General features: G+C 35.5%; 1 protein-coding gene across 5 annotated transcripts in view; it reads right to left on the bottom strand.

Moving 5' to 3' along the window:
• LOC101891623 (tyrosine-protein kinase Src42A) overlaps positions 1 to 27,769 on the bottom strand; it is a 118,554-nt gene that overhangs the window by 56,067 nt on the left and 34,718 nt on the right. For 2 of the 5 annotated variants that reach the window (XM_020034582.2, XM_020034583.2), the window contains exon 1: positions 18,452 to 18,592. The exons of the other annotated variants lie outside the window; for them this stretch is intronic. The gene's annotated coding sequence lies outside the window, so the exon portion shown is untranslated. Of the gene's footprint in view, positions 1 to 18,451; positions 18,593 to 27,769 lie in introns of those variants that run through there. 5 annotated transcript variants of the gene reach the window in all.

Raw genomic sequence — 27,769 nt, 5'->3', positions numbered from 1 at the left:
ATATCCCATGCGTCAAGTTCTGATTGATTCACAACTTCATTACCTTGGTTTCTTTTGGGTTCGGGACGAGATCCTTCTATTACCTGCTTCCATAAATTATTCTTTCGCAACAACAATTCCATCTTGAATTTCCAGTTTGCATAGTTTTCGTTATTGAGTATTGCGAAATTTGGTTTTGAATCCGACATCGTATCCTTTTAGTTATCCGTTTTAAAACTTCCTGAAATCCGTGCAAATATTTCCTGATTTCTTTAAATTCAACTTGAAATCCTTTGATTATCCTTTAGATTTATTGAAATTATCCTTTATGTCCTTGATCCTTTATCCTTTACACAAAAAGAAGGCCCATAACCTAATGAATTTATAAAGGCCGACAAACCGTTCTGTTCGATTTAAAGTTTATTAACAGAATAAAATATGAAAAACAGAAATACAATTTTCATTACATTAAACAAAATTCAAAACCTACTAAGGATGAAATTTAACAAGTGAATGTATTCAAAGTATAATCCAATAGAAAGCCATCCACACGACATATTCCTAATTAGCTGCATGACCAACAACTCCTGGTTTTGACAAATAAAATGATGAAATAAAAAATGTTTGTTGACTACGTGCCGCCGCTCAATTAACAATCATATTTGTGAAGATAAGATTCCTGTCTTTCGCTCATAATTGTTTAGGGTTTACAAAGCTCCCAAATGCCAACAGATTCCATGTCCATCCATCAAATGCTTCAACAATTTAAAACAAGTCCCTATAAAATTGAGTATCATAACCTCAATAAGTCAGGATATAAAATCGATAGTTTTCTAAGCCACATGTTTCTTTCATTGACAATCGTTTGTCGAAAATATGTTTGTTGAAACAATGGGATCATAACCAAAGTATCCACTTTATATTACATATTGGAATTATATTTATTATATTACAGGGTGAGATAAAAAATCAAAAAATCAAATTTAAGAACAAGTTTAGATTTGTTCGAATTGGTCACCTTTGGCACGAATTGTGGCCTTCAAACGGCCAATGAAACCGTCACACGCTGCCCGAATGTTGCTCTTCGGTATTTTGGCCCAATCCCGGCGAAGCACTTGCTTGAGGTGATCGACACTTTGGTATTTTTTAGTGTCAATCTTGCTTTCCAAAATACTCCAGACACAATAGTCCAACGGATTGGTATCTGGAGATTTTGGTGGCCATTGTTTGATGGAAATGAAGCGAGGAACCTCATTTTGTAAACATTATTGGGTGGCGCGTGCTGAGTCCTATTGGAATGCCCACACCACTACTTTCCGCCAAGCGAAGCAACTCTTTAGCTCTTTTGACTCTATTTTCTTTCTGTTGCGGTATAAGATCTTGCACTTTTTGGAATATCAATGGCTCTACCCCGAGCTCATTTTCCAATATTTGCCGAATGGAATATTGCGATATGTTCAGCTCACGAGCCATTTTTGGCCACTGCGACGCGGGTTTCGACCAAGTCGCTTCTTTACTTTTCGAACCATTTCTGCTGATATTGCTGTTTGCTTCCGTCAACTTCCTGGACGTCAGCCCAGCATCACGGTAACGAGCGATGGTACGAGGAACAAAAGATTTATTCACATTTGAATGCTGGAGTGCTCTAACGATAGTCACTTTTGGTTTTCCAGCCAAATATAAAGAAATCACACTATCACGCTTGAATTCCATCACAAATAACTTTTTTTCTGAAAAATTCTCACCAAAAGGCTTTTATACGCTTGCAAACAATATAATGAGCTGTTACTGGAATAATTTTAACAGCTGTCGGATGAGTGGCTTAGAAATGACAGCAGTCTGAAGTTGGTTGCAGTGTTTTCATCTCACCCTGTAAACTATGAGCTGTAACTACGATTAAATTCGCAGCGCTATGGTCTGCTAATTTCAGCATCTCCATGACATTATTGAGATGAGGATTTGAAATTGCGATCTTCTCGCATATCTTGGTCTGCATTAGAGTTGCGCAAAACAAAATCTGAAGATGATGCCTTTTTTCTTCTCCAAAGTCTTTTTACCAGAATCCGCTGAGTGGAATGAATGCTAATTAAAAGAGAGATAGTGCTTACGTTTCTTCTCTGCCTCTCCGTCTTATTCTCTCTTATATGTAAATGTTTATAATATAGTTTTGTATTTGCCTTTACATTCAATGTTGCAGTTCAACAAACTATTCTTAATTCAGAAAATGCATTGACGACGAATTCAGTCATGGTCTTAGGCCAGCAATGACACAGAAAAAGCCCCTGAAGAGCTTCTAGCCGAGGTTTAAGCATCACAGAAAAAAAAATAGAAAACCCATAAAACACACAGGCGTCGGCCAACCGAAGAAGAAAAGAAAAAGAATGAGAATCGAATCGAATCGATCGTCGCATGTATGGATGAGTCGACGTCGTCATAGTCGGTGGTTTACGAGCACTTAGTCAGTCAGTGCGCTGTAAGACAAATGTCAATGTCAAATGTTTACATTTCAGAGAATTGTGCTCCGTGGTTTTTAAACGCCATTGTTTGTATTTGTGGACATTTGTTCGTTTACTAATCGCGGTATTGAATGCGAATGGAAAGAAAGATGCAGTTGCGGAGAAAAAAAGTGAAAATATTTATGACCGCTGTTGAGAATGGTCTGACTTACTTTATTGTCTAAATACGAGATAAGCTGACTGACTAAATATCGAAAATAAATTTCAGTTTTATGTCGTAGATCCGTCAGCAACAGTTTCGTTGTTGTTCAACAAATTTTTTATTTTTACTTTTTATAACCTCCGTCACGTGGTGGTGGTATTTTAAGTTTGTCATTCCGTCTGCAACTCCGACCCAAAGACCCAAAAAAAACATATATATTCTGGTTAGCATGAGATTCTGTGCCGATTTAAAATATTTGTGTATTTTAGCAACTGAATTTTCCAATTTTGGATTCTCAATGGCATAAATCAATATTTCCAATATAGTTTCACACTTGCCGAAGGCTCTATTTTAAGTATTTGGAAAGTTTCCACCACGAAATGGCTATAATTTGCCTTCTTAATAGGTCAAAGTTTTAGGTTTTTAAGGAGGGTATTAACAAGTCGACCAGGCTAAACTTAACTCCGCAAGTACTTGCCTATAACTCAATGACATCGACATGTACGGATATCCACCTTAGACATACTGTCAAGTACTCTCCTATTTATTTTATGAATAAAATTATTCCTTTACTGTACCACTGTTCTCCATTGCACAAAAAAAACTCTCGTGACGAATACTTTTCTCAGGCAATGTGTGGCGGCAGCAAAATGAAAATAAGAAAATTGAAAATAAAATTAACAATAATTGTAATCATATATTCATTAGCAATAATTTTACGGATGTATAAAGGTATGTGCGAGAATACGTCGTGTCTGAAGGTATCCCATACTGACTGAGACAACGGACAACAGCAGAACACCAAACCCATAACAGTTTCGATAAAACAAAGCGACGACAATAATGAATATTTAAGACAGTCGAGGTGTAGAATTATCAAGAACCGTATACCGACCAGCTGCTGCTGCCGCGGCTGCCGTTTACTGTTTACAACAAAAGCAACAAGCAAATGTTGCTTGTGTTGGAGTCATTGCTAATTCTGAATGTTACCTAAACCAGTCGAACGGGTCTGATTTTCTGGTAATTGTGGTTCGATATTATTAAAAAGAGACCACCAGCCAGTTAGTCAGTCAGCCAGCCAGCAAGTCCCAGTAGAAATCCGGCACCAATGACCATGCTCAATAAAATACTCCATGCTTTTGTTTCTGCTTTCATTTGTGTTTGTGCTTTGTTTTGTTTTGATACTCTGTTCTGCAAGTGTTTTTATTTCAGAAATAAACGTTTGTCGATCTGTGCAGTTTCTTTTATGAAAGTACTTCGTTTAAAGTGATCGGAACAGCTGTAGAACAGAATAGGAACCCGCTTGACCAAATTTTCTGGGAAACCAATCCTTCGTGAGGACTAGCCAGATTTGTTCGCATCCGAGAGAGCCTTGAAGACGTCATTGCTATCTATTAGCTGTAGTGCGTTGGCAATAAGTTCAGCCCTAAAACTGTCTTGATATTCCAAAGTCTGTTATTGGCAATGACGTGTAACGGAACAGCAACCAGATATTCGTGGCGAGTTTTTGTCTCCGAACTAAATACCAACCGGTTAATGGAAAACGATTTCAAGTGAATATCGAATTGATGACAAAAGCGCAAAGGTTTCATAACTTAAAGGATGAACACTGAAAAAGAAGGTTACTTACTGGCTGCTGAAAACAGGTTATCGTTGCTGCACTAAAATTTCCATTCCGAAAAGAAATTACGTGCGGTAACACAATTTAAGTAGAGTTTTGGGATTTTTCCATTCCATCTGGAAATTACACCTTTTCAATTTTTCATTTCCCGGTAATCGACAAACAAAAGATTGCTATCGAATATCAGTAGCAGGGAAATTAAGTGATTTTATATGGCTTCAAATTTTTACAGGATATAATGTATGGCCCGGTTAATCAATTTTCAACATTTACGACTTTTATACTTGTCTACAGGATTCACACTGTCACAATGTTGTAAACGTCGTCGACAACGTCTTGCCATAGCTGTCATCTTAGTCAACAAACTAGAATCGATAACTGTTCAAAAAGAAATCGGGCTACGATACAGAGATGAATAAGCCAGTTACGGCACTGACATTTCGAGACTATTGCGATTGATTTGGTACTTTATTCAAAGGTAGACCCTTCTCCCTTCTAATGTACAATTATAAACAACTTGATAACATCTCGAACTGCAATTTAATGGGATAAATATGTAAACGGGCTAAAGAAGCTTAATATTGCAGTCATTCGATACGCATTGGAGATTGGTAGTTTGGGCCAAACTGTCGGAGGTTCTTACTAGTCTTCAGAGTGTTTTTTTTTTGTCGGTGGAAATAGTTTCAGGCATGCGAAAACTTGTAAGGCATATAAAATAATCAGAATTTTTGTCTATGTTTAGTACTTTTCTGTCGACACTAATGGTGTTTATAGGGAGTTCGCAGAAATGCCTTTCCAAACCATTTTAGGAAAAAAATTGTTCTTTACGAAATGCACCAAAAATTTCAGAATAGTAACCACCATAATAGTATGATGTGCAATTTCGAACATCAAACAAAAACTCTTAAAGTTGTGATAATGATACCAATACTTTTTTACACATATGGAGTTTCAAATAAGAAACCCGAAATCCGTGTCATCGAAACTCAGCGGTATGTACAAAAGGGCACAGACCAACATCACACGACGTTTAAGGTTTTACTTATTTATGTGTATGTTAACATCGCATTATGCCTGTGAACCAGAAATTAAAGGATTCCTATAAATACATCCTCACCATCACAACAACTTTTTCTCGTCTCCAACGGACATAAGGTCGAACTAAAGTAATACTAGTTTTTAGAACCAATCAATGCTATGTTTCGACTCTATGAATTTCCCAAACCTGAAGGCCCATAATAAAATGCTAATATTAATTTAAAACTACATTTTCTCCAAGACGAAGAACATAATGGATGTACATTTCACGAACAAATATAATGCATGCAATGTATTCATGAAAATCATTTTCCAATTCCAAATGTAGAAGCAACAGAGGAGAGGTTAACTTCACCAAGAATACTTACGCCCATAACAAGCCCAAAGCAACAAACATTACCTTAAAATTATTCATGATTGTATTGCGTGTAAGCTTGCAGAAATATAGGAGGACGATGACGTTCATCTAATAAAAGCCAAGACTCAGTCGTCTACAACTAGAAAAAAAATACGCCAGGACAAAAGGTTTACTGACCTTTATATGTATGTGAGTGGGTATATGCCATATTACATGTGGCTTACCACTAAGAGTGGTGGCTAGGAACCCATTGGCATATAAATGACGACGATGACGACGTTTCTGCGGGGGACTCCCGGCGTTGGGTCTGGGGCTACGACACGACAAAAACAGCAGCATCAGCAAGCCAACAGGCATGCGTGTCTGCACGGGAGGAACGGAGGCTAACATGGATGAAAAGCGGATTTCCAAGACATAACAAAGTAAAGCTCTCTTCTTATCACGAACGATGTTTCAATGTTGCCACCGCATTTGACTACAATGTTCAAACTGGTTGTTGATCTCTCTAACAATAGGAAGGCAGCAATCGCTGAACTTTTGGCAAACTACAATAGAGCGAGAGAGACACAGACGGACGTGCGGGATTACACAGATAGGCATTACTTACCTAATGGTAAAGTACTACGACCCATTTGAAACCGGTTTCTTGTGTGGTTGGCTCAAATGGATTATTCTTTTTAAAAAGTTATTCCGATGATGACATGACAACAAACAAATAAAACCACCACCACCAGCAACAATAACAATTCGAGCCCATCAAAAATATTTTGTTCATAATTTAAAGCGATGATATTTTTTTAAGATCAAAAGTGTGAAAGTTGGTTCTAGCACCGGCCAAGGGCAAACGAGTTTTCTAGAGCATCCCATTAACAAAAATAATAAAAAAAGAAAATTAGTAGCATTTTATGGAAATGTGTCAAAGTGACCCAACAAAGGCTTGTCAACGCCACTCTCACCTAATTTCAATGAAGGCGACAGCAGTGAACAAGAATTGTGCCATGATTCATTTCATTGAATTGGGTCAAAATTTGGAAAAACAAATAAGTAAAGAAAACGAAAACGAAAATGAAAAAAATGCAAATTCCAAACGACTACAACACCTAATGTTGTCTTGATGTTGATTAAATATGCATGCAGAATTAAGACTTGCGAATTGTTAATGAAATCCAAAATGACGCACTGCTACACAGGACGTATTCAAATTAAATTGCAAAAAAGACCTCATATCTTGCTTCCTTCCAGGCCATTATCTACAATCGTGCATGACATACAGTGCAAAGTGTGATTTTTAGCTATTATCTTTCGTCTCACTGTCAGACATTTTTATTTTTGTCTAAAATTTAACGATGAATCGTCTTACTAACGAATAACACTTGCAAATCATAATGTAACTTTGAATTCTGAGCGCTACCGTGAGATCATATCCAACATGTTTTGTCCAAAATATAAGAGCTTGTTTTGCATGACATGTGGCTCCAACAAGATGGTGCCACATGCCACACTGTAAAATGGACTTATTGAGAAGCGAGCTAAGAGAAAATTTTATTTAACGTTTGGGACCCTTAGACAATTTTTTGTGGGGCTATATTAAACTTCGTTTTTAGATTTTGGAAGATTTCGCTTTTGAAATTATGTCACGGAGCACTGCCCAGATATTACCCCTAGCATTTTGACCAGGAGCATTTGCCCAATATTTACGCACTCCGTCGTGCTGTTAGTTGTTGTGGTCCATTTTACAGCTAAATATAATCCAATGGTTATCCAAAATGCTAGAATTCTTCACTGTCCTTAACTCTCTTCTCAAGCGTGTCGATTGGTTTCAATTGTGTGATTAGGAAAATTTTTCTGTCTTTGGTTCATTTGAACCCCTAAATATTTTGCGATCATCACCAAAATTTGGATTCATCTAGTGATTTGCTTGATTACGATATTTGGCTATATTTGTCAACGAAATCAGCAAAAACAAGCTAGAAGTTCGCCTTTTGAATATTTTGGATTTCGCCTGTAAGTTATTTTCTGCGTTTCGGTAGAATGTAAATGTTGGTATTTTTCACACAAAAGTAATGGTTCATTCTACGCTCTCCCCTAAACTCTAACTTCATGCGAGATTTCGTGTCTTTTGGTTTGTTTATGTGATATTTTTAATGGCTAAAAATTCAGAAACATTTTTGTTGGTCCAAAACAATACAAAACAATATATATAGCCCTTCCGAGTCTAACCCTACCCTTGTGAAAATTTTCGTGAGGATCGGAGGATATTTGCAATCTGTATATGATAACCCCAACCTGTGTTGTAAGGTGAAAAAATATTACAAAATGTATACAAATGTCAAATTGAAAAAATCGCATGCAATAAAAAATATGAAAAAATAAAAAAATGTCCCAAAATGCTACAAAATCAATATTAACATCATTATTGGTATCTTTTCAAGCGATTTTTTTTAGATTTTATACTTTTATACCAAGAGGGCATTTTGAATTGACAAAATTTGTCAAAATCAGTACAGCCATTCTTGCGATATAAGCATTCTAGCTAACATCCCCTTCCTTTGTATTAAACATTGTATATATATCCTATATATTTACTATCGGCATTTTCGTCTATTTGTGATTTCGACGGGATTAAAAATTTTCGCGGTTTAATGGAAAATTTAACTTTTATTTAACACAAATGTTATGGTCCTTTTCACTCACTAAATATTACCCGATGACCATCAAATTTGAAAGGCTTCTGCCCAGCCCTATGCTCTAGCCCCATGCTGACTTCCTCGTCGATTGGTCTATAATTGCGACCTGTAGAGCAACTGCAAAATCATTAAAATTTTCAGTTTTTGGTCCATATTACGCGATCATCTCCAAAAGTAATAGGGTTCTATTCTGGTCCTAGCCCCACCTCCATTCTAAATTTCGTGAAGATTTGGCCATAATTGCAACCTGTAGAGTGTTTACAAATTAACATGGACAGACGGACGGACGGACATACATAGCTAGATCGACTCAGCTCGGCGAGATATGAAGATCCATATATACTTTCCTATGTGGGAAACCAATATTTCGAGGTGTTACATAATTTTTGGCCTAATCAAACTTATAATACCCCCGACACATAGTGTTGTAGGGTATAAAAAAGGGAAAACAGTACAAGTAAGGGGCCGATAGGGTACAAAAGCAACAACAGATTAAGAGGCATCGCGAAAATATCCATCTTCATAAGTACATTTTGGGCACCATTATTGCACTCATTATTTTGAGAGCCGTGTCGCGTGCAAGACAGTCAGATGCCGAAAATCACATCGAATTTTAATCTAACCTTAAAATTGCTGAAAATGTATGCACTTCCTTTCATAACAAAAAAAAAGTATAAATGAATCCAAGACAGCCGAATCCAAACAAATTTTCATGGATAATATATAAAAGCATTTTGGCTGGCAATTCATTTTCTCTTAATAAAAATTTTATTACAATCATTTTCAAATAAGCCATAAACATTTTTCATAATTTACAATTGAACCGCAAAACGTTATAGGTTTAATTGAATTAACAAATGTTGCCTTCAAAACGACCATGACCAAGAGGAGTTTGTACATTTTCTATATTAACTCTTCCCAATTATGGTATGCATTGTATCGTCGACGTTCAATATCCATCCATCCATTTGTATGGCTATTTTTGCGCGCTCTTCAAGAACTCGACAATGAAATTAAAAATTCACAACTAAATGCAAAACATTTACCATGAATTAAGATTTTCTCCTTCTCAATAGCAACAACAAAAAACTCGTAAAATTTTAATGACTAATATATTAAATACACATTGGATGGAGTCGATTGTTAGTGGCCAGTAATATGTTTTGGTGAAATTGAAATCTCCGATATCAAGTCAAAAGTCACTTTTTATTGTTACGAAATTGATAATTTGGTAGGTTTATTTTCAAAATTTCTTGGAATCACAACTTCCGTAGCTCGAACTGGAACTATTACCCAATGGAGATGATACCCAGCAATTAGTATAAGCCGGCGCGAATATTTGAAAACGGGCCCTTTGTTTTGAGGCCAGGCATGTGTCCTTCATTTCTTATTACTTGGTAGTGGAAAATCAAGTTCTCTTGCCCCATAAATTTTAAGGGAATACCTTTTTTAGCCATTTTGTAATGCAATGGATATGTTGTTGTCATTTAATGCAATGGATATGTTGTTGTTTTGTGTACTGGCAATAGAGAATATCTCTTGTTTTCATTATTTGTATTTAGTTCAAAAAATTGCAATATTATTGGTAAATTGTTGATTTTGATAATTAAAAAAATAATCGATAAGTAAGCGACAAAAGTATTGATATAAAATAATTGTGCTATTTTCGGATTTGTACGGAGTGAAACTCACTCAGCGGAAAAAAATTTTCTATATCGCCCTAATATGAGAGAGCATTTGGATGCGAGCAAAATTCTTTTATAAATCGAGGAGATTCTACTTTTGCCGAGAACTCTTTTGGTTTTAGTCATACTGGTGTTGTATTTATACGTATGTGTTTTTTCTGTACCAGATCCCACTCTCATTACATAGCACAGTACACCGCAATGTCAAAATCCGTTTGCTGTTACACACATACGAAATCAGAAAACAAAATATTTTTCCACTCTTAAAGCAAACACTTGCTCAATTATGAGCGATTCTGCTCCCACTCTAATTTTTCAAACAGGAGTGACTCGGGAGTGCTCCCACACAAAGCAAAAGAATGAAGAGTAGACCCCGTAAAAATCCTGCTCGCGAACAAGTTTCGCTCCCTAGTGTAAATTCGCAAATCTGTACTCTGGTTATTTATGTGACTAGTTCGAAACTCAGAATCGGCAAACGACGATATCATTTTATTACTATTTTACATATTCGACTTTTAAACAATCGTTTATATTTGCAACAGTGAGTGTGTAGGGTGTCGAAACTGAACGTTTTCATAGCTGACACTCGTTGAATAAAAGAGCGATATAGTAATTTAGATGTTAATAAAGAATAAATAAAGAAATTAATCATGTTTTCCAACTTATTTGTCGCCATTCGGTCGGAGAATAACTACTCATATCGGGTGACATGCCTCTCTCTCTCTCTCTCTCTCTCTTAAAGGAATGGGTTAATAGGTTGATTTGTAAGAAGTTACAACTTCCAGGTTAGGAATCTTATTATTTAGTCATGTTGGTTTTTGGTGGGTGTGACATTATTTGGAGCATTCGCAATCGAAATCAAAATGCAACAGCAGGGTGGATGACATTACCAATTGACAAGATTTTCGTTCCAAAATTTGAAAAATTCCTGGAATTTTGTTAACATTCCTCCATTATTTTCTTGTTTTCTATGAAATAAAACAATTTTCTGGAATGTTTTCTTTGTCACTTACTTTGGCAGACCACACACGCACTCGCATGACTGATGAAAAAGGAATTCATGTCGAGGTGCTGCACTCCTGCAAAGCCGTCAAGGCTTGTTCTTTTTGTGCATGCAGCATTAGTGTTTTTTTTTTTTTTTTCATTTGGATTCAAACTTGGAGTTAGTTTGAAAAAAGTACAGGGTCCAAACACGACGAACACTTTGCAAATTGTAACAACGTCGATTTGGGTCATTGGACAAAGTGCTGGCTGGCTGGATGTCTGATAGGTAGGTACGTCGTAATGAGATCTCGTACGCAAATTTACAGTTTTACCAGCCACTTTGTTTTACTTTTGTTTTGTTCGTCGGTCGATGTTATTGCAATGTTATTGTTGTTGTTGCCGATGAATTTGTGAACTGCTTTCAATGGATGTCGCTGGTGATGGTTGTTGGCGTGTTCAAATGCTGAATAAATTATTACATAGCTCCAAATGTACGAGGGTCAGTTGCAAAATGAATTGCAATTGTTTTTAGAGTTTTCCCTTTGCTAAGCGTTATGTCGGCCATTGCAACTAGAGTGTAAAGTACATGCATATGTATGTACCTGAGTACATATCAAATGTATTGAGCGGCTCATGCGCTTCTTATGTATATGTGTGTGTGATTACAATAATGAAGCAGAAGACAAGACAACAACAGGGTGAACGAACTCAAAGGCCATACCAAGCTGAGAAGTAACAGCTGGTGGAACAAAGCAATGTCCTCCTCCGCCACTCACTCGCTCTTCCTTGTGCCCATACACACACTATACGAACAATCTTAATCCAATAAAAATCGTAGAGAAGAATTATGGTCAAACGCATATGTGTTTACAGGCGTGTGTTCATGTTGGGTGCCAAGACTTGGGCAAAAAGGCACCAAAAATCACTACTTCTCGGGTGAATGCGACCAAAATACATGGAAAAAGAGTTTCTTTTGTGTGCTGGCTGGCTGGCTGGCCACAGCCAATAACAATTCCAGATTTATTATGACAGACAGTCTGTGGCGACACCAGAGGGAGAGTCGCGCGACATCCACGAATGACTCATGTTCAGGAAATTCAACAAGAACAACAAAACGTCAACAGCATGGCATTCCGTTGCTGCTAAGGTGGTAATGGATTTGCATATGGCAAGATGGTATGTAACATTAGGATCTACCTATTACGAATGTAGAAATATTGAAATTATTTTACAACTAAAACTGTTTATTTTAATTGAAATGTGTGTCACTTTTTTGAATAGTCTCAAATTGTAAAGGCTCTAATTATTAATCAATAAAATGACCAAAGCCAAAACATAACAGGTCAATATTCCGCGAATTATTTACAAAGATGCAGTAATACATGACTCGCTTGTGAACATTAGGTCATTTTTTGTAGAATCCGACCTCTAAAATAGCCCCAAAATTATGACAAACGGTACCAAGCGGGAACGAAAATATGTAATTGTTGTTTGATTGTGAAGAAAGATGAAATAGCTGTTTCTCGAAAAATAAAGAAATTATTAAAATGTTATCTTTACAGCAAAAGAAATTTGTAGAAATATGTTATAAGTACATATATGTTAAAAAATATGTATAAAAATGGGATGCTCCTTCAGTGCAGCAAAATAATTGTAAACCCTTTTTTAAGAAAAATTGATGCTTCATTAAGACTGTTATTGTTACAAAATTATATCATAAAACAAAATTATTAATAAATTCGTACGACGAAAAAAATTTTTGCTCGCGTTTGAGTATAAAGTCAGCATTCTTAGGAAAAGAAAAAAATCGAGCATATCCTAGTTTTCGAAGTCACTCGAATAAGAGCGATCCTGTTTTGTTCGTTTTCGAGTGGAAGTAAAGTTGAAATATCTCTCTCTCTATCTCGCCGAGTACTCATTTATTTATTTTATTTTTCATAACGTTGTATTTACAAGTAAGTAAAAGTTGAAGATCATTGTCGCCAATTCTATAACAATAATACAATGCATATGATAGTGTTGTCGCTTTTGTTGTTTTCGTACACAGAATTCACTGGACCCTAGTTTCGGCTGTCTTTCTCATCTTAGCTTATGTACAGGAAATCTATCAAATCTAAACTCTGCATGAAATAACATTAAATTTCTTGAGAATTATATCTATTTTTGGCGACTTGGTTAGAATATCGTATTCAAATAGTTCTAGTTGGCAACCCTGGATAATACACAATTTCCACTATTCCGCAATTGTTTTTTTTTTTGCCACTTTTTTATTTCAATATTTTAATGGAATAGGAAAATACTGAAAACCTTCGACGATACACGATATTGTGCACGCACATACATAAACGGAAGGGGAGGATACAGTGGGTTTCACAGAATGCGTGGCTGGTAAAAACAAAACAAAAAACGACACTACGTTGTTATTTTCTGTAGTCAGTATTGTAGTCAAGAGCTACAACTACACAGTAAATGTCAGACGAGGAAAATGCACGTTCGAATAACTCTCCACTTTGTGCAACCCACAGTACAATATCCCTCCTCTGGAGAATCAATCAACAACAACAGCAATAAACGCTTACACAAAAACAACTGAAATAGCTAAAATAATTGAAAAAAAAAAAACCATAATAATGAAAAATTATACAGCAATGAAGGCAAAAGCCGTAGCTAGTCATTTTACGAATGTCACGTAAAGGGTGATACTCAACTTTAATATTGGCATTCATGCTCATTAGAATTCTAATACGAATATTATTGAAACAAAACGCAAAATATTTGAATATTTCCGCTTGGTTCCTGCCATTGTCCATTAAGCTGTGGAATTTTAATATAAATCGTGCATTATTGGACATATAGAGGTACCCAGTAACCCACATTTAATTTCAAGCACCAGAACTAACAAGGGAATCAATTGCAAAGTCGTCGGAAATAAATTTGAAATATATTTATATGAGAATGCCCATATTTCATCCCAAAGTAGGACATTAGAATGTGGGTGGATTTTAATGCAACATTTCACAAATATTTTATGCAATACATATGTATGTGTATATAGTCGTACCCCAAACTTCATCCAAATATCCCATCTCCAGACTGTGCCTATCATTAAATAGTAAGTGAATTGAAAATACGATCATCTGATCGATCTGTATGCCATGCCAGTCATATAGGAAGTAGAATAATATCAATGTATACCTTCTTTTCCCCTTCCCCCGATACAAACAAACACAAGTTAACGTCGCAACATCATCCAATCAGAAAAAAAAAAAAATAAAACGTTTGCAGAAAACTGTGTCAAACACAAAAAACTCTGGCAGATCGCTGCCGAATTTGTTACGTAAAACAGAATTGATGGAAGTAATGTAACGGTCGACCTTAAAATTTCGACACGCACAAACAAACATACATACAAAAAAAAAAAACAAAGAATGGAACGCAAAAAAAAAGTAAACAAAAAACACGCAAAATTACCGCATTCATGATTCAATTGTGATGAGCATTTTGAACGTGGAATTTAAGCTAACGACGATCACCACCGACCAGATTGAACACTACCACCCAGTCCGCAAGCGGGCAAAATTGTTCGATTCTACTAACGGATTGGTCTGGTTGGCTGGTGAACGCCGAGCCAAATGTGTTTGCTCTACAGGGAGTTTGTTGTATGCATACAAAGCACAAAAAAAAAACTCACACACAGGCACGCAGGTGGTTTATTGTGAGTGATATTTAAGACAATTTGAATTCTAACGGTATCACACTCAATACGGCTAATGTTTAAATGCCGACAAACGGCAGCGATAAACCAACACATTAACCAATTTTGCACTGACAGCGACACTGATACATCAATCTCATTTATCCATCCACGTCCAAGTCAAAAAAAAGTTGAAACCACAGATCGTAACCCAAATCCCGCGTTTCACTAGAAACAATAACTAGAACAACAACGAGAGGAGGATCGAACATCTGGTTGTGATTTGCAAAATAAAATAGAAAGTTTTTCTTTTTGGCGATGCAAATTTATGATTTCTGTCCAACGCTAATCATCTGAGACAGAAGTTTTGTTTTTCTATTTTGATTTGCTTTGTTTCGTTGCAATTATTTTGTGAAATTACGGCACCGCATTTTGACAGCGATCACATTAAATGGAAATTTAACATTTTCAAATCTCAAAAAAAAAAAAAAAAAAACGAAAGCTCATTTGGGAGAAGATTTACATATTTTACACACATGCACACACAGTGAACCATGAATATATCGTGTTTTTGTGGTCCAGAGAAATTTTGAGAAAAAGATTGTTTCAGAGTATTTCATTCAGGCGACACATTGAGGTTTTGGGTTCTTTTTTATGTAAATAAAATTATCTTACGAATACTTCTCGGGCTTTTATTCTCAGAGAAAATTAAATGCCCTTTAATCCTTGGTAAAAGTTTTGGGACCAATACCACACATAATTTTGTTTGGAAGAAGGCACTTAATAACGGAACATTTTTGTCAATTCTGTTGCTATCTTTTTTTTTAAATTACTTAAGTGGAAAAACCAAAGAAAGAAGAAAAATTGTCATTGATTTCAGGGAATATTGGTTGGGAACATGGACTTGGGGGGTACCGTTATATGGTAACAAAACTAAAATAACAGGATGAGATGCAAAAACTACAACCAACTTCAGACTGCTGTCATTTCTAAGCCACTCGTCCGACAGCTGTTTACATGCATACAAAAGCATTTTGGTGAGAATTTTTCAGAAAAAAGTTATTCGTAATGGAATTCAAGCGTGATAGTGTGATTTCTTTATATTTGGCTGGAAGAAAAAAGCAACATCAGCAGAAATGGTTCGAAAAGTAAAGAAGCGACAGTGGCCGAAAAATGCCTCGTGAGCTGAACATATCTCAATTCGGCCAATATTGAAAATGAGCCATTGAAATTCCAAAAAGTGCAAGAACTTACACCGCAACAGAAAGAAAATAGACTCAAAAGAGTTGCTTCGCTTGACCGAAAGTGGTGAACTGCCGAATTTGGTTTTCTCCGATGAGAAAACATTCGTTGTCCAGCAGTTCGTACTTGCCAAAGAGGTCAGCTTAAAATGTTTACAAAATGAGGTTCCTCGCTTCATTCCCAGCGCACAATGACCACCAAAATCTCCGGATACCAATCCGTTGGTCTATTGTGTCTTGAGTATTTTGGAAAGCAAGGTTGGGACTAAAAAATACCAAAGTGTCGATCACCTCATGCAAGCGCGTCGCAAGGAATGGGCCAAAATACGGCAGACCAATTCGAACAAATCAAAATATATTCTAAAATTTGATGCTATTTCCGACATTTTTGCTTTCATTCAATAAATTGAAAAAAAAAAAAAGTAAAAGTTATGGCGTTTGACTGTGTTTTTTATCTCACCTTGTAGTCAGACAAGCACACTCTGCGTTGACGTTACTTATTAATTGGTAAATCTTATTTTATTTTGTATTTTTTAGGAACAACTCATTATTTTCACCCTACTGGTAATACAAAAAGGCAATTTGTCTACATTACCTTTTAATGGGTTATTCAGTCGGGTTCATTTTAAATCTTGTAGTATTTTTAGTCTTCCAAACATAAATTTTCAGTTTCAAAATTAATATTGAAGTATGATGAATAACAAACCGTTCCGCATGTACGATAAAACATATTAGAGGCAATATTTTTGATAATAGGGAAAATTAATACCCGGGTATAAACATCTTCGTTATTCTCCAATTTACAAATGTCTCCATATTTGGCATTCCCGTTATAAATTCTCTAAATTTAGCACATAGTTCTCATTGGCATTGTAACCTGAATGGGAATCACCTACCCAGCTTAAATCAAATCTGCATCAAACAATTGTAAAACTAGTTCACGGAGTTCAGTTAGTTGAAAGCTATGCGTTTTTTGTGCAACAAGCTTAACATACACATACGCAATGAATAAGTTATAATAAAAAATAATAATAAAAAAAAAAACGATCACAAAAACATTGGTAACAAGATGTGTAATAAAAATAGTTGTTTATCTGGCCTAAATGCAAAAGGACAAAACAAATATATAATTTCAACACAAGCACACACACACAAATTGATTGAAGTAATTAGTTTAAAGAACATAATAATTATTTAAATTATTATATGACAAGTGAAAAAGAAAAGGGGAAAGTGAAAACAAAAGTATTTTTTAGGTTTTTTTTTGTCTAGATCCACATTTTACTTCACTGGCATTTTTCAGCCTTTGGGTATATAATTAACAGACGCTTGACGTTTGGCAACTTAATTAAATAAACTCAGTAAACTAAGCGAATGAATGTTTCGGAAGTGTTTTAATGATGTCTTCATATTTATTTTTTTTTTTCTAACTACTGCTTTATTCTGCCTGTTTTGTTTTCGAAGTCATTATCAGAATTGAAGTTCTTGACGTTTTCTATTCTATTCAATAAGTCCCAAGTGAAGTGGAACACAACCTTAGGTGATTCGTTTGTCTCATAAAAGTTAAATAAATAAAGAAAATAAAAAGAGAAAACCCTCTAAATGTGTATATTTTACTTTCTTTTTATTCTTGGCCTATGTCAAATTTCTAAAGAATTGGTTGAATTCCATCGACAAACTTCAGGGAAGGAATATTTTTTTAAGAGAAAGGAAAAGAAAATTGAGAAAGTGTATCTTTTGTATGTAAATAGATGCCACTGAGCAGAAGTCTCTTCGACAGGATAATGCATTCCTGAATAATGATATTTTTAATTGTCAAAGAACAGCACTAAAATACAAAAAAAAAACTAGTGATTTTTCTAATTCACAAATTAAGTCTACAAAACTATGTTATCGGATTACCTTGAAGCGATTCTATATCACAAAATAACGACAATAAATTTATAGTTAGATTTAAACGAGCATATTAACTCCAGCTGGATGGTCCATTGTCAGTAGAAAAAATAATGCAATTTTCCCGGGTAAGCATTCGACAAAAAATATTAACTTATGGCATCTATTTTACAATTAAAGAAAATATAACCCATTTAAACTGTTGGGGACAAAATTCTCTTTCAAATTCTCTTCTCTTGCAGAATTATCTGATTTTAAAATTAAACTGTGCTATTTTTTTCCCTTTCTTCGCCAGAACTTAAATTTGGATGAAAACTCGAAAAAAAATGTTGGCAATTCTACTCGGCAGTTAAGAATTGAAAACAACAAGCTTATTTGTTGACACGATGGGTGAGGAATATTACTCATACTCTCGTAGTAATATTTTCAGATCGGATGCATCATCTACATAGGTACCAACATGCAGTCCAATTTTCACAACGAATGTGTGTGGGAGCGCGTGTGTGTGTGTGTAAATTTATTTGTTGACCTTTTACACCTTCAGCCAGGAGAACAACAATAACAACTGAATGTAAGAGAAGTCCAAAGTTTACCGAATGAGGAGATAACTTACCTTTGTGTGTCGCTTGCAGGAATGAATAAGAATTTGGGTAGTTGGGTTGCAGACAAACGCGTTTTCTTAACGTTGTTGCTGCTTCTGCTTCTGCTGTTGCTGTTGTTTTCTTTTATTTTTGTTTTATTCCGTTGTTCTTCTCTTATTTGTTCGCATGGAAGGCAGACGACGACGACGACGAAGAAGACAAAATAAATACTGTTGCAAGTAAACAAACGCGCACACAAACAAGTAAATGCAAATGCACTCGCACACAGGCCAGCGAATTCGAGAGATACAAAAAGGGAATTGTTTCAATGTTTGCAACAACAAGAACAACAACACCAACAATGAGCACTTAAAAATTCTGCTTTATGTGTATGGTTGTGTGTGTATGTGAGTGAATGTGATATAATTTTAAAACTTTTTGCACTCTTTTTTTATTAGATATTTTTTCACTTCAATTTCACACTGGAAAATAACAAAATAAAACAATATTTATATTTTTATTTGATTTTGTTTTTGTGTTTTTAAGTAATTTGGGAACACTTGGAACTTTACCCATTCTGTTTTGTTGCCCGTTTTCGTTTCTTTGAACTTTTTGAATAGTTTAATTTGTTTTTTATTCTGCCATAAAACAAAAATACTTTTGATAATAATAACAACCAATTGAAAGGCACATAGGTACGAATGTATCTTAGAGATACATGAGAAAATACACTCTACAAGAAGTAAAGATTCTTCTGTTTCTTCTTCTTTTTCTTGGTCAAGATACTGACCCAAACAATGCAGCGGCAGCAGCAAGAGAGCCACTAGCCAGCTTTCAAGCCCTTGGCAACAGTAAAACTCCATACATTTACACATGCCCAGTAAGTGGGTATTACCGAACGGAACGGCGAACAGATGATTTATACCATGGGACCCAGTATACATATTAAACATACACTGTGTACACCCATACATATAACCAGTATGGGTGTGTGTGTGTGTGTGAGTGACAGTGATGTTAGATTTATTTGTTTTCAATTCGTTTATTAGCCATATTTTAACAACACGACACAAAGATACCACCAAACATATGTACACATGTGAGTGTGTTCGTATCTTTGTATGTAAATGTTAACATAGAAAAGCTGAAAAAGTAAACAACAAAACGGAGAAGTAAAACTCGTCGCTTGCGAGGTTTGGCAAACCTTTTTAATTTGAACAATGCGAAAATTGCTTTGAAAACAAAAGAGGCAAAAGCCAGTGCCAAAAACAAAAAATAAACAAACACAAAAAAATAAATAAATATTTCTGCCATCAATCTTGGCCAAATCAATGGCCACAATATTTGTATACACATGTATAATACTTGTAGAGATCCCAGTGGCAGTAGCAGCAGCAGCAATAACACAATGAGTGTGGCAAAAATCCCTCAGCTCATTTAATTAGTTAAACATGCCAGCCAGCCATCCATCCATCGATCGCATCGACTCACTGACTAACCGACCGACCGACCGACAAACTGACTACATAGGTTTGGAGGAGCGACGACGAGTCGCTTCTGTGTTTTTTTCATTTGCCACTTTGTTGTTGCCTGCTGCTTCGTGTGCGTTTTAACTGGCATTATTATTAGCATGTATTTTCTTTTTTCGCTTTTATTTCCCACTGTTCACCACTTCAACGGAAATAGATTAGAAACAAAAAAAAAAAAAAATGCAACAAAACAACTGGGAGGAAAAAGTCCCATGAATTTCCGTAGCGTCTACTCGCACTAACCGACCGACAGACCGAGCGACCACCAAGCTTTGGTTGTTTGCTCTTAGATTTGATTACGAAGTCGAATTCTTTTCTGTACCACACGTACAGCGACGGCGTCTCGTTTCGTTTACGAACAATAGACACGGTTCACGGCAAGAAAATCAAATTGAAAATGAATTTTCATTTACTTTTCCCAATTGTCATTCGAAATGGGAAAGAATGACACAAAACAAACTGAAGGCTTTGTGTGTCGCTTGTATCTTTTTTGTTTTTGTTTTGGTTTTGGTTTTGCTTTTTGTTTTTGTAGTTTAGAATGTTGTGAACACCGTCAACGTCGTTAAATTTTATCCGTTTATAGACGTCCGTATTGTTCACCGTTTCGAAGACAACTGAGTCGTTTGTGAAACTTTATAGAAAGGTTTAAGCAATTCGTTTAAGCTCTGGCAACAGTTGGCATTTATTATGTCTCGCCATAGTTTAAATGGGGAGACAAGCAGACAGACAGACCGACCATGGCATAGAGAGCGTTTTGTTTGTTATGTTGCTGTGTTTCGTTCTCTCTATTTTCATCGGGAGGGCTGGGGAGCTGGCTTTTTATTGAGCGCCAATGCTGTTGAGCATTTGTAAGCCTAGCCAGCGGAGAACGGAGCCATTGGTATTAGCTACGGTGTTGAGGAAATCGAATAAATCAATGTTGTTGTCTCTCGTTCGCTCTTCTTTCCACCACCTGGCCTCTCCGCACACAAATCGCGATCAGTCGGGGAGATTTACAACAATGCAAATTATTATTTAATTAAGCATGTATTTTCTGTATCTCTTCTGGTGTGGTTAGTTCTGAAAATATTTACACCACGAAGAGATGGTCAGTCTCGCATCGAGTGTTTCATTTGAGAACTTTGGCCCCGTTGGTATATTTTATGTATCTTGCTGATCGCTTTTCATCTCTGCCCAACTCTCGCTCAAAGAGGAGAAGTCGTAAATTCTTCTTATTTCAGACTTAGTGGCAGAACCACTAAGCCATACTCTTTTCGTGATGATGGTCAATATCGTTACAACATTACCAATGCAAGTGACTGTACGCAGCCATCAAACAATGAGCGAAAAAAGAATAGGTTCAAAGAGGGTGCTTTGATCTATATGCGATTCTACGCCTGTTAATATATTTTTTTATGTCTTAGTTATGCCAATGCAATTCTTCAAAAGGTTATATTTCTTATGGGATTTAATCAAATTTTTGCTGGCAAAGGAGCAGTGGACGTTCCTTTATTTCTGGAATTATTGATCCAATATTAATCAGCTCTCGTGGATGAAATAAATCACACAAGATAGTTTCCGACATTATTTGTTTTTGTTTTAAGTTCTGTCGTTCCGAACTCTTTGATATCAAAATGTTTTACAAAAATATAGCTTAGAAGATTCTAGGTGTCATGTTTGAGTGATACTTTTACCCAAACCTTGCCCAGAAGACCTAACAAATATTTTTGAAAAGAGAAGCGTTAGAAAAGGCTAAAATTCTCCTCTTCCATTGGTTCAGACAAAAAATAAAATTAGGTAAAAATGTGGTTAGGGGCTTCGAAATACCAAAAATTAGTGGTCTACTATTAGCAGGTGGCTATTCCAAAACCTAGTTGACTAAATATTAAAATGTCAAATTAGATACTCTGGTAATGTATTACTACAGTGTTTTATAAATAAATATAAATAGACTTAGAATTTTACGCTAATCAAGAATATATATGTTGAATCTAACATGAGTATTCCGAGGAATTACAAACGGAATGACGAAGTTAATATACCCTCCACAGTATGGTGGGGGTATACAAATGTTTTTGAACAATTCTAGCAACTAATTATACAATTTTCTATATTAGAGAGAACTCACGCACGAGAATGTGCGCAACTTGTAATGTTGAGTATTTAGATGCGTATGAGTGATTTTCTAGCCGTTATTCATACGCATGAATGTTAGTAATAATTATCCACACTAAAAGAGGGAGAGAGAGAGCAATCTATAATCGGCAAATGTTATTCACCTAGCATTAGTAATTCTACTTCAAACACTTTATCCTTAATTCAAACACATAAAACTTAATTGATTTTGAAATCTAATTGATTAATCGTTTGTTTTAATGTCAGCACCTGACATAATCCGAGTTATTACGTAGTATTATTGTCGATAACGACCACCAATTATTGAAGATTGAAAAAAAAAATAAAATTGTTACGTATCGATACTGTAATAAATCATCATTTCAAATTTTCAAACAAAAACCAATTGTTGAAATCAGATAATACTCATTTAAGGCCGACATGGGTGAAGGTAATTTTTCTGGTGGTTATATTGAGTAGCTTTCTTGAGAAGATGTTGTTAAAAACAATTCATCCAGTGGGTTGTTCCAACATAAACTATTTTGGGAACATTTTTAGCAGTGACGTATTTATAACTGCGTCTTTTTTTCATTGAGTAAATCTTAGAAAGCATATGCCCTTACAATAAATCAACGAAACCGATAAGGATTGGTCGTTTTCGCAGATAGGGAGAGATGAAAAAACTGCAACCAACTTCAGACGTCTGTCATTTCTAAGCCACTTGTCCGACAGCTGTTAAAATTATTCCAGTGACAGCACATTATATTGTTTAAAAGGGTGCAAAAGCATTTTGATGAGAATTTTCCAGAAAAAAAAGTTATCCGTGATGGAATTCAAGCGTGTTAGTGTGATTTCTTTATAATTGGCTGGAAAACCACAATTGGCTATCGTTAAAGCACTCTAGCATTTAAATGTGAATAAATCTTTTGTGTCTCGTACCATCGCTCGTTACCGTGATACTGGTAGCGTAGCCCGACGTCAAGGAAGTGGACGGAAGAAAACAGCAACATCAGCAGAAATGGTTCGAAAAGTTAAGAAACGACTGATCGAATCGAAACCCGCGTCGCAGTGGCCGAAAAATGGCTCGTGAGCTGAACATATAGGCAAATATTGAAAAATGAGCTCGGGGTAAAGCCATTGAATTTCCAAAAAGTGCAAGAACTTACACAGCAACAGAAAGAAAATAGACTCAAAAGAGCTAAAGTGTTGCTTTGATTGGCCGAAAGTGGTGAACTGCCGAATCTGATTTTCTGCGATGAGTTGTCCAGCAGTTTGTAAACAAACAAAATGATCGTGTTTACTTGCCAAAGAGGTCAGCTGAAAATGTGCACCTTTGGTTGGCCACCAGAACTCAAGCGCCGACTATGGTGATGGTGTGGGCCGCTCATATTAATCGACCGTTGCATCAGAATAAATGCCGAATATTGTTGCGAAAATATTCTGGAGGGTATATTAAAGCCTTGGGCACGCAAACATTTTGGTCGCAGACCTTGGACATTCCAACAGGACTCAGCACCATCGCACTCGGAACGGGCCACCCAAAAATGGTTACAAAAAGAGGTTCCTCGCTTCATTTTCAGCGCACAATGGCCACGAAAATCTCCGGATACCAATCCGTTGGACTATTGTGTCTGGAGTATTTTGGAAAGCAAGATTGGCACTAAAAATACCAAAGTGTCGATCACCTCAAGCAAGCGCTTCGCCGGGAATGGGCAAAAATACCGCAGAGCAACATTCGGACAGTTTTTGCTTTCATTCAATAAAATTAAAAAAAAAATGTAAAAATTATGGCGTTTGACTTTGTTGCAGTTTTTTTTAATCTCACCCTGTACACTGTCATTTCCCCCAAACAAACAACACCATTTTCAGATAACACAAATTGCGGGATATATTGAACAAATCTCATGAATATTCTCAGTTTTAGAGTCTCAGAGTTGAAAACAAAGCTTTCATTATGCATTAAATAGATGAAAATTATATAAAGAAATACTCCATATGTAATTAGCTTAAATTAAATTATAATTCGACGCATGACCTATGAACATGAACAGGTCCACAAAAATCCTAACTGTCAGCTGCGATTACATTTCGAATTGAAAACCAAAATATTAGTTTGACGTTACAATATTTTATAAAAATCTTGACATTTGTAATCGTACCATTAAATGTCATTCGTTAAATGTCTAACTCAAATTGAAGTAGAAACGTCACAACATTGTTGTTTTTAGATTTTATGCAACGGCTAAAAGTCACAACACGCTGACGCAAATTGTGCGGGCACATGGATAATTAGTGAGTGACGAATGAAGTGTTGATCGCTTGATTTATTATGACTGAATAGCATGCAAACAAAGGCCTAAAGAGAATAATACACACTGACACAATTGATGCGATAAATAATCTTTGATTTATTCTCGTCCGAACACTGTGAGTCTATATTTATTTTGGCAGGCCAAAGGAATTACTTGTTATTCGAAAGTGTATTTAGTTTAAGTGCAACGGTATGGTAATTTTTCTAGTGATACCCTACACCATAAGACGTAGGTTAAATTAATTTGGTCATTATGTTTACAACACTTCGAAACATTCGCCAGAAAACCCATTTAAATTAGCGTAAAATTCAGTTCGATAAAAAGAGGTATGTCGGTCTGTTTAAATCATTTTTAGTACCTTTCATATGGATATATATATAGGATTCTTCTAATTTTATGTTTAATCTAGGAAACCTCAAAGCATTTCCTCCATATCAATAATATTTGGAAAGAGGGTTACATACAGTGCATAGATAACTCCATCAAATTGCATGCCCACCTTTTTCGACTTCAATTACATTGATGTTACTATATATCTTACAGGGATGCCTGGACTGGTGTTGAACCTTTTCTTGTAGAACAATCACAATTACAATTACACTTTTAATATCCAAGTAGTATGTCTGTCACTTATTTGAAGACAATTGGGTTATCCTCACTTGGAAAAATAAATAATATTTTATTATTTTTATTTTCGAGGTGTAAGTATTGAAATATTCCTGCCGATTCGGCTAAAATTGAAAATATCCTGCATATGCAATGCAAAGCTATGTGGTTGGCATCACTAGGTACCCAGGAACAATTTGGAAGGTGGATGAACCCCTTTCTGCATTACTAGAAACTACAACCACGTACCCACTTCATAACCAGCATCCGAGAAAAAATGACAACTACATATCCTCAGCAGAACAATTAGCTAAATAATTATGACTTAAACCTATCAAATTAAAAATGCTAATTAACTTCCTTTTGTCTTACCAAGTAATGAGTAACAACATCGAGGAGTATACACGTCTGACTACAAAACCTAAGTCCGCTGGATCGAATCTTCTAAGATCGATAGATAACAACGAATCACCATTTGGATGGAACTTGAAAATTTTCAAAAAAAAAAAAAAAACTTCCAGTAACTACCACTTAAATGAAAACTTTTATACGGAGACTATACGAAGACGTGGACCTACCTACGAATTTTTTTGTCATAAACTGTAGTACCCATTACGAACTTCAAATACCAAATTTGAAACAATTCCGGTGAATAATGTCGCTAAAATCATTAAAATTCCGAATATCGGGATGTACCGTTATATGGGGGATATAAATTTATTCCAGTCCCAAAATCAAACACGGATTTCTGGCCCGTTGCTATATTAATATTATATTATTATATTATTATTATTAAAGTTCATTTTTTTATGAAAAGCCTTGCATCCCACCTAAACTATTAATGAGTTGTAATCTAGTTTTAGTATATTTTTCTTCAAAAGAAATATATTGCACTGAGCAATTGCGATGGGACTTTTGTTTTTGAAGGCACTTGGCTTATATTTTGTACAATCATGTTGAATGTGGGAGATTATGACACTAATATATAAACCGCAACAACAACAAAAATAAGTAAATAAATAAAATACCAAATTCTTTGCAAACAATGGCGTACAACATTGTATTGTACATAATATAAAGGTGGGTAATACGTTTTATTTTACTCGTCATAATGCTTTGGAAAATCCGCAATGGGCAAAATGAGAAGGAGCGAATTAAACTTCTCTTTAAACTCACACACACAGCCCACACTAATGTACATCAAAACTTAAATGTTTCTGATGAACGTTATTGAACTTGTGTGTTTGTTTGCGTTGTCACGCCATTTACGTGAAACTGATGAATTTCTTAAGACGCTTATGACTAGAGGGCTTAAAGCGTACCTTTTTTATTGAAATTTGCCTAACAACATGTATGTACATATGTGCATACACGTGCGCTTGCAAGTACATACATGTTCCATTTTTCACTCGGGGGACTGGGAGAAATTGAAATTTATTTGAAATCGTCGATCAATTAGTACCAAACCAAGCATTTCATCTCGCCATCCATCCATCCACCACCCCTTGCAATCATTCAAAAGCAAATGTTTGGCACAGTTTTTAAATTACATGCGTGACACCGGGAAGCACACCCTATTTCGGACATTATAAAGCACAACAAAACCAACGGACTCACCAACGACGAGCACTCAAAAATGTAATACCCATTTAAATAAGTGTCCGGCCTTTAGAGAGGACATTGATATTATAAACTTATTTATATGAATAAAAATAAAACAAAAGACTGAACAATAATACATTTATCCGAAATTATTGATACCGATGACACTTAACAATCTCAAAATAAAAGTAGCGAGCTTATTGGAGTCCATCAATTTTCGCATAAACATCACATTTGTATGTATGTATGTGCGATATAGAATCAATCCTTGGTTCAATCATAACACGTTCTACCTGACTGCGGGGGTCATAATCGACTTGGGAACTGCTTAAAAATTCAGTCAATCGGCTAAGGCAATTTGTAAATTACATTCACGTGTTTTATTTACATACTTACTGTTGTCACAGCGAATTAAATTCATTTGTCAATAGTAACAAGTACTTACCTGAAATTGAAAAAAAAAATATATATATGCTTTAATAAGAATTGTTTTATAAAATATACATTTATATTGTATAATACTATAATATTGAAAATTATGATGCGGAAAGGCAATAAGCTTAAGCTTTAATTTTGTCGGCACAATATTTGGTTTGCGACAGCGTGTCAAAATTAGATATCGCGTGGAAGGATGAAAGTAGAGTCATAAAATGTCTGAAGCATTTGAAGCGCCGTAAGTTTACAAGGAAAATTCAAAAATAAAATTGGCAACGAAGAGATACTGCCATATATACCATTCATCTTTAACGTTCAGAAATTTAAACTCTGTCTCAAACTTTAATTTTCGATACCTAAATCTAATATTAAAAAGAAAACGTTAATTTAACTTGAAACCTAAGTGCAATATCCAGGACATTTTACAATATTAAAGTACTGTCTTTGGTATCATTTTTATACCCTACATCACTATGTGTTGGGAGTATTATATGTTTGGCACAATCTTCCCATTTCGTCGAGTTGAGGCGATTTAGCCATGTGTGTCCATCCGTCCGCCCGTCTGTCTGTGTTAAGTTGTAATCACGCTATTGATAGCAATTATGGTCCGATCCTCGCGAAAATTGGCATGACGTTTGGGGTCAGAATAGAAGCCCATTGTTGGGATGAAATGGTCCAAAAAAATATTTTTCTAATTTTGTAGTCTCTATAGTACACAAGTATACCGCAAAGCGTAGTTATACCCTACACCACATATTGGTAAGGGTATTAT

This window comes from Musca domestica, unplaced genomic scaffold, assembly GCF_030504385.1.
Source record: "Musca domestica strain aabys unplaced genomic scaffold, Musca_domestica.polishedcontigs.V.1.1 10, whole genome shotgun sequence".
In the NCBI taxonomy this organism is placed as follows: Eukaryota; Metazoa; Arthropoda; class Insecta; order Diptera; family Muscidae; genus Musca; species Musca domestica.
The sequence above is the reverse complement of the archived record's forward strand: the minus strand, read 5'-3'. Positions and strand labels throughout refer to the sequence as shown.